Here is a 9,095-nt window from a genome sequence, read left to right on the forward strand (position 1 = left end):
CAGCCAATGAGCACTGATTAAAAACTAGAAATAAATTTACAAGATCAGTTTTTGATCCTGGCAGCTTGGAGTCAATATATAAACAGAGATTTCCATAGTTGAGACAGACGTATTGTATCAATCAGGGTTAAAACAGAAAGATAGAACCACTAAGAGAACTATTAATAGACACATCTATCTATCTATCTATCTATCTATCTATCTATCTATCTATCTATCATCTATTTATCTATATCTATCTATCTATCTGAAGGGATTTGACCTTACAATATTGTGGGTGCTGCTTTAACTGTCTCTATAAGTCTATTGTCAAGTAAGGTGTCTCTTGAGTCTATAGGGCAGGAAGTTGGAAGGGAAAACAGATGTATGGGGCAAGAACAAGCTGTAACATACAAAGACAAACTGAAACCTGTGTTAGTTTTCACTGCCTCTAACCTTAGTGGTATGAGCATCCCCCAGGAGAAGTTGGGCCTCTCATCATGAGTCAGGAATCAAGAGGAACTGAAGGAGGATCCACGAGAAGGTGGATCACTTGGAGGCCCAGTGCCGCCCTGTGCAGTGAGCCAGCAGATCAGCAACAGTGTGTGTGAACTATAAAATAGCTGCTGCTTCAATTCTGCCCTACAAATCTCACTCTTTTAGTCCACCTTTCTATTTTCTGAAAATATTGAGGAAAGAGAATTCTGGGAAATGTAGTTTAGACTGGTCAAGTGAACAAATAACCTCACAACTCAGGACTTTCAACACCTCTCCGAGCCAGTGTGGCAACATAAGCAAACTTTCAGCTCAAAAGCCCGCCAAATACCCATAGAATCTTCTGTAGGGAATAGAGGGTGTGCAACACTGAATGACCCTGAAAAGACAGAATAATCTGAACTGGTTCACTTAAGGGATTAACATTTAAATTGAAAGGACACCCCAGCAAAAATGAATTGTTACAGAAATATAAAATGTTATAACAATAAAATCAATCAGTACCCATGTATTTTACTTCAAAAAACAGTAACTGCCTGCCACCTGGTATAAATTAGATTAAGTTGATTACCTTGTGCTATCTTAGTACCTTATGTTTATATTTATGCCAAGTGTGAAACAACAGCTGTCATTTTAGCAATATAAGATCTCAAAATAAAGGATGGTTTCTCTCAGGAAGCCAAGAATGTAGTCTATGGATAGCACATGACTTTTAAGAACTTACTGTAACAGAATTTGAAAATTCAACTACATCTAACAAGAAGCATGCTTTCCAATCATGGAGGTGAGTTGGGGGTGGCGGGGTGGGCTTGTCCAGTGTCTCTCTAAAGACAAAGAGTTTCTTATACTCCCAGGAAAGCTATACCTTTTTGTGGTCCTAGAATCTGGGGCCTAGCCTCCCAATGAGTCACTGTACACCATTTAAAAAGTACTGGAAGAGACAGGCTGAGAATTTGGTGAGGATTAGAGGGGAGTGTACTGCGAAAGAAGCCACAAAGTAAGTTGCTGTGGCCCAGACAGTAAGGGTTGGGGGATGGGGAGGGAGAGCACTAGCCAAGAATTAAGAGATCCCCTCAAATAGAGGATCAATGAGCATTATCATCAGTGACCGCTATAATGGTGAAGAGGATGGACTCAGGCATCAGATGACCGGGAATAAAATCCTAGTTCTGCTGGTTTGTGACCCTAGGCAAGTGTATGACTCAGGGCTCTGTGGGTTGCAGATTACAGAAACTCAATTCAAAGAATCTTAAACTCTGTGAATTTAACACAGATCATTTAACCAGAAAGTCCAGAGTTGGCTTCATGCTTATTTGGATCTATGGATTTAAACAATATTACAGGTAACCTTGTTATCTTGATTGTGAGGAAGGTAAATATTAGGAGGTACTTGGGTGGACCTGAGAGTTCAGTCTTTTTCTGGGTCTCATATCTCCAGCTGAGTGTCTTAGGCTGAATCATGACCACCCCCAAAGGTGTCCAAGTCCTAATTCCCCTAACCTGAGAATTGTTACCTTACCTGGTAAAAGAGACTATGCAGATGTGATTAAATTAAGGATTTTAAAACGGGAAAATTATCCTGGATTATGGATCAAATCTATTGTAATAATGAGAAGAGTCCTGATAAAAGGGAGGCAAGAAGGTCCAAGGGAGTAGATGTGACTTGACAGCAAGAGGTTGAAGTGATACAAGGAAGAGATCGTGAACTAAGAAACATGAGCAACCTGTAAAACCATAAAAAGACGTGGGAACGGATTCTCCCTTGAAGCCTCTGAATGGAATACAGCCCTGCCTTGATTTGATTTTAAACTTCAAACCTCCAGAATAAATGTGTACTGTTTTAAATCACTAAATTTGTGGTAGTTTGTAACAGCAGTAATAGGAAATTAATACACTAAGTTTCTTGCTTCTCTGTTTTCATTTTCATTGACTGGCTAAAGACAGAAAATTCACTGTTTCCCACATTTATGTGATAATGTACTTTTGAATCTTAACTATCTCAGATTGCTTCTTACTGGCCAAAAAGACTGCTCATAATAAGATTGTTTTCTTCCGCTCATAATAAGATTGTGTTCTCTTCTCTCTCATCTTTCCAACAGTACAAGTTTGACTGAAAAATGTAGCAGTTTCCTAAAAATTATAATAAAATTATAAACCCTCCATCATCCTGATATTTTTCTTACCAAGTGCTCTAAAATTCAGTTTTCAGTAGGAAATGGTCTGAATCAAGATTCAAGGGGACGGTTTATAGCAACAGTGGTCAGCTTCACAATCACGGATGAGCATATTCTCACTGTGATTGCTTCTTCAGTGATCCAATCCCACATTAAGGTCTATAATCTGCATCTCACTCATGGTGTCTATTTGGTATAAAATGTTTCATTAGTTGAAAGTGAAAGATATTCCATTCAAAACAAATTCCACAGACATGGGAATTATTCTGGCTTTCAGAAAGTTCTCTCTCTCTCTCTCTCTCTCTCTCTCTCTCTCTCTCTCTCATTCTATTTTCCTGTATATTGACTTTTTTCCCAGGCAATTCTCCCTAGGCCATAGCAAGTATTCCTCTGGCAACCTTAATCTTGTGTTACCAAGATAATTAGTGATGTAAAATTACTAATTATAATTAGAGCATTTCTTTCCCATTAATTCTAGCTGAAGTCCATGGGATGGCCCTCATTGGGCCAGTTTGGGATATGGGTAAATTCCTGAGCTAGTTGTTGTGACTAGGGGAATAGACTCCTTCAACTGCCCCAGTCTGGAACAAGTGTTCACTACTGAGCAGAAAGATGGGCATAGAAATTTAGGACTGTAGAACGAACAAACCAACAAAAAGCTTAAGATAGCCTCCATACAAAGAGACTCTGATCCCTCATCTATACTAGGCAGATTCTCATATATTATTCCTCTTAGAATTTTGCAAATACTAAATGAGTTAATCCAGGGAAACTACATAGATTGTTTCCAAGCCAAACTCTGAAATTTGACTTCTGAGATGGATGGAGTTAAATCACCAAAGGCTCTTGTTTACTCACTAGGAGGCAATGTTGGGCTGTGACACGCCTGTTCCCAAGACTGGCACACATACATGGGGTTCAGACCTAATTTGGCTTCAGTCCTGTCCCTTCTGTAGTCTAGGGTGGTGGAAACCTTCAGTCATTGGCACCCTTTAGAATGGCTTATTGTAGGGGTCATTGCAAATAACGGTGGCATCTGTTCCATCTAATAACACACACCTGGGTGAGTACCATGGCTCCACCCTCCTTACCTTGGATTGGGATTAGTGTGTGAGCACAAGCCTATGGCTACCCTAGTGTATACCCTAGAGTACGAAATAACAGGGTGATTCTGTAGACCTTGACCCATAGATCTATCTCTCACATGAATCCATGCAGTAGAGAATGAATCACGTTCATGAGACCATTGCAGAGCAATGGTACAGGTAAGAAAGGGAGGAGCCCCACAAAATAAAATCATTTCACTCTCTTGGCCATCATTTTAAAAACACACTATCCTGGATACATGAGGGAGTGTTCCCCATGGGCTGGGCTCTCGAGAGCTTTAAACCAAGCAATTATAATTCTCTTACATACAGTAGGATTTTCCTTAACATATTTTAATGGAAAAAAAATTGTTTCTCTGTTCACAGAGACTTCATAAGTGTTACCTAGATAGAAGTGGAATTTGTGCAGGTGTTTATAAAACCACAGAAAGAGAATTTTGAACTGTATATGCATACGCACTCTTTGGTAATTTGAAAGCATTTTATAATCCTCCTGGAGAAGCAGAGCTGCATGAAAGTAATAATCACTGTCAGCAGCCTTCCTCCAAAATTATTTTGAATGTCACTAGGAGTTTAAGGTCACATGTTGTTTTTCAGAGAAGAGGAGAAAGGCAACATAATAATTAAACACATTTTTCCTTAAGAAAAAAAAAGTCGTTGATTTTGTAAGAAGATGAGAGTGATGTGACCATGAACAAATACAATTTATCCTAAGATGCCTCTGATAATTTAGCTCAGGAAACTTTGTCTCGGGGAAAGCAGGAAAATTCACATGCTCTCAGTGAGCGAAATGTATCTGCAGGTATATTAAAATCTCTTGTAAAGCCTTTCTGTTGAATCCAAGAAAGGAATATTGGACAGCTGTACTCCTGACCTTTAGATGAGGGGAGCAATATCTTTAAACCTCCATTTTTTTATTAGCTTACTCACCACCAAGTACTTGAAGTTAGACAGGAAATGTACTTCAGGTGCTGTGCAAGTCAGAGAAACATGGGCAGCAGAGCAGCACACTCACTCAATGAGGTCTACACAATAAAGTAAATTTAGGCTCTTAAATGGTTCATATAGGCCATTGTCAATAGTCTTCAAACCAATCTCCCACCTCCAGTCTCCAATCCTCTGTCCCCTACCTCCAATTTGAGAGAATATTGTAAATCCCATAGTACATTTTCTGGTTCATAATACATGTTCAAATAAATGAATTTTGAAAAGATTCTCTATTTGCCACAATCACACACACACACACACACACACACACACACACACTCAGCTTTTGCTCATTGTTCCATTGTTGTCATATTAAGTATAAACGCCTTACATGATCCAGCTACTTTTCAGGTTTATCACCCAAAAATGTCCACTTTTTCTTTTTCTTTTTTTTTTTTTTTTGGCCTTTTCCATAGAGACATGATTTCACAATGTGCATGTTTGGTTTATTCTTTCCCCCATGTCTGAAATACCTGCCTCCTCACATCCTAGCATCCTCCTCACTCCCTCTACAAAAGTCAGAGCCACGTTTCAAGCAAGCCCCATCTCAAACATTATGTCCTCTACAAAGTATCTCATGACACTTTTATCCAAAGGTTCTACTTGCCTTTTTCTTTTAGCCCCCTTAGCAATTGATCTTTTTGTTGTTTTAATGATAACTCATTATTTTGCCTTGCACTATTATTTGTACAATTGCCGAACCTCACTGCCAGAAAACCTTATGTTGTAATTGAAAGACTTCAATTCAACTCTCAGTTCTGCCCCTTGAAAAGCTATATGAAGTTAGGCGAATTACTTAATTTTCAGAAACTCAGGGAGTCTAAAAGATTAAATTGCATGACAAAATTTATGTGGATCACATAGTACAGTGCCTGACACATAGTGAGAGCTGAGCAATAGTAATAATGCAATTTAAGAATATATTTTCAGGTCCTTGCAAGCACTGTGTAATTCATTTTTGTACTTCTGTAGGAGTAAGCATAGCACCTGATTCATGGTCTGTGTTATGCACATATGCTTTGAGTTGGCACTAAAGGTTTCTGGCATTAGAATATGACAGGAAAATTCACGTGAACATATCCCTGATCCATTTTCCATCCTTCTTTTATAAATCTGTTTTTATCTGTTTAAATTAAATGTTAGGGATTCACGATCTAAATATTGGGTTTCCTACAGTGTACAATTGTGGTGTGAATTAAGAAGACGCCACCTACTGGCAGATAGGCAGAGTTTAAATTAGAAAATGAAGTGAACACAGCTGTATGGCCCTACAGCAGACTGTTCTTGAAGTGTTCTGATCTTCACCCGTCCTCCTGGCTGTTCACTGGACAGATCTTCTCAGTAGAATACTCACTTGCTCATACATTTTTCATGTAGAGGGGTTTCCACGCCAGCCCTGACTAATTTGAAGATGAATATTCTGGGTCAGATTTGCCAAAACCGAAAGCCTCAGCAGAGGAGGAGCCTGTGCTCAGACAGGATGTGACTTGTTTGACCTGTTTAGGAACACCAGATTCAGGACAGGTAGACCTCACACCACCCAGGTGGGCCCCTCACTAGCCTGTCTTGGAGAAATCATTGAACCCATAAAAGTCACAATTCCTGACCTGAAAAACTGAAATCATGATGGAAGCTATTCTAAGAGGCCTCTTCTGAGGATTAAATAAGACCCTATCCAGAGAGCTCAGTGGTTGGTGTCCAGTATATGCTCTAGAAATGTACGCATTGCTGTGACTAGCAAAAGCAGGCTATGCTTGCTTTACTCAGTTGTTTTTTCAAATTAAATGTTAGGGATTGGTCTCAATTCTTCTGGGCACCTCATTTAAAACACAGGTTTCTAGACCATACTTACAGATATTCTGATTTGGTCAAGGCCTGGAATATGCACTATAAAGAAGAACCAGCGTGATTCTGGTACACATTCTCATAAGCAATACTATGCTTCCTAACCTCCAGCACACACCTAAACAAGGGACAATAAAGGGTAGCAACTCTCTTGGAGGACAAAACTTTTCTTTCATTATTCATACTGCTTAAGAACTTAAAAGCCTTAGGACAAATAAACTTCTGGGAATAACAGTAATGATAACAATAATCAACAAACACTAGCACTCATTATGCACCAAGATTGGTCAAAGAGCTGTTAATAGCCCTTCAGTCTTCACATCAGTCCTTTGAGATAGGTGTTCTTGTTGTCATCATCTTACAGCTAAGAAAACTGAGGCACAGAAAGTTTAAGTAACTTATCAAAGTCACTACCAAGGAAGTCTGGCTCCAGAGCCTATGCCCTTAATCACAAGGACCCTTAAACACCCTCTATTAAAACCAATCACATGGAATAAAGAGTTGTCCTTGAAAGCAAAGCCCAAGTTTCCCAGACAGCTTTTCTATTTAACGGAGACCCCAGGGGAGTAAGGTGGCTAATATTGTAGTCACAGGCCATCTTTTAATGCATTCAACCATCATATTTTTTTAGGTTTATTCTAAATAGGTTGGTCTCTACTTCTTTTGCTATTCAATATCCCAGTGTTCAATTTCACACATTCTTAATATTCTTTAGTCTTGTGTTCATGGATAAACTTTCAACAACCTTTACACTTGTTTGCATTTCTAATGTAGAAAACAAACTGCCTGATAAAATCAACCCATCCTTACTAAAAGTCAAGATTCACAGTGACTGAAAGGATGAAGAAATCCTAGTAACATCTATCAAGGCTGGTTTTGAGAGAAAGAGCTAATGTGCACTGAAAAGCCTGAAGATTACAACTAGTTTTTACCATCTACACTAAAAAATAATTTCATGGGTAGAATCTCCCAGGCTATGTTCTCGTGAGAGTCTCTAGCTGAATATAAAATGTATGCTTAGGGCTGACGTTTGTGACCAATTTTAAGGTGTCACTTGCCACTTTTTCCATCCAAAATCCCGAGGGAGATGAGGAAAACAAGTAATAGAATGACAGGAATCATAACTCATAGTCATTCTTAAGGGGAAATTGGTGGCAGTTCAACACTGATTTGTTACTTTTCTCACATCTGACCCCTCATGCTCTCTGCACAGGCTTTTGGATAATAATAATATGTGTACAGATGGAACATTCCAGTGTTCACAGTCTTTCACAAGCATTTGATGATTGAAGCAAACCATTTCAGACTGAGTCTAGTCATGAACTTTCAAGGTAATACCAGCAGCCCAGGATCACAGACATCTTGTCACTGACTTGACATAGGCTTAGATAACCTAGAGTGAGCAAGGAACTGTCTCTTTGCATCACACACAGAGAACTAGCATGGTGCCTGATAACAAGCATGCACTTCATAAATGTTTGTTGAATGAATAAATAAAAAATCTTACTCAAATCCCATTTTTTATAGATAAAAAATTTGAACCTCATAAAAGAGTTTTATGAAGTAGAAATTAAAGCATGAGAGAGGCAAAGGAGTCAGGAAATAAAATAGAACTTTTTTTTCTGCCAATTACCCTTGTTTTTTCCAGCTCTCTCTCATCCTTTCTCTGTATGTCACTGAATCTTTCTTATCCTCTCCTGATTCTTTATTCAATAAATTAACTGGCATTAATATATAAATAAAACATTTGTTTATGTATTGAGTTGAGGAAAATTGGGACATTTAAACACTTTTAAAAAAATAGGCTGACCTCAGTTAGGTTTGAGTGATTCTGTACGTCTCTATGATATTGAACTGTTTTTATTTGTCTCTCTTTGAGTTAGTAGTCCTGAGGAGTGAAGAGGTTCTCAACTCATAGTTTAACTGACCAGCAGTTTACCTTGCTAGTTAACTTACCTAGTTCTCTTCTCTAAAGAAGAATAAACTTGACAAAATGTATATAAGTAGTTCATGGAAATGCCAGGATTACTACTGAGAGTTCCTGCCTCTTGATCATAGAACCAAAGATGCTCAGGGATGAAGGGATCTTTGAGTTGAATCTATGAAATTTACTGTCTAATAGTTGAATCTCCTCTATAGCATCTACTCTAGTCATTTGACTATTCTTGTTTTGAACATCTTTAAATAATGAAGAAGAAAACAAAAAGCCCACAGTCTGAAGAAACAAAGAAAGCATCAGAACAAGACTCGGATATGACATATATTGAAATAAACAGACAAGGATTTTATGATATAATATCCATCATTAATGTGCGTATGTTAAGGGCTTTAATGGGAAAAGTGTGTAACATGCAAGAACAGATGAGAGACAAAGCAGAGACATGGAAACTCTGAAAAAGAATAATTTTTTTTTTCAAAAGAGAGAAAAGAATAGAAATACAAATGAGGAATACCTTTAATGGGCTCTTCAATAGACACAGTATAGCTGAGGAAAGAATCAGCACAGTTA

The sequence above is a fragment of the Rhinolophus sinicus genome, linkage group LG01 (genome assembly GCF_036562045.2).
Source record: "Rhinolophus sinicus isolate RSC01 linkage group LG01, ASM3656204v1, whole genome shotgun sequence".
Taxonomy (NCBI): Eukaryota; Metazoa; Chordata; class Mammalia; order Chiroptera; family Rhinolophidae; genus Rhinolophus; species Rhinolophus sinicus.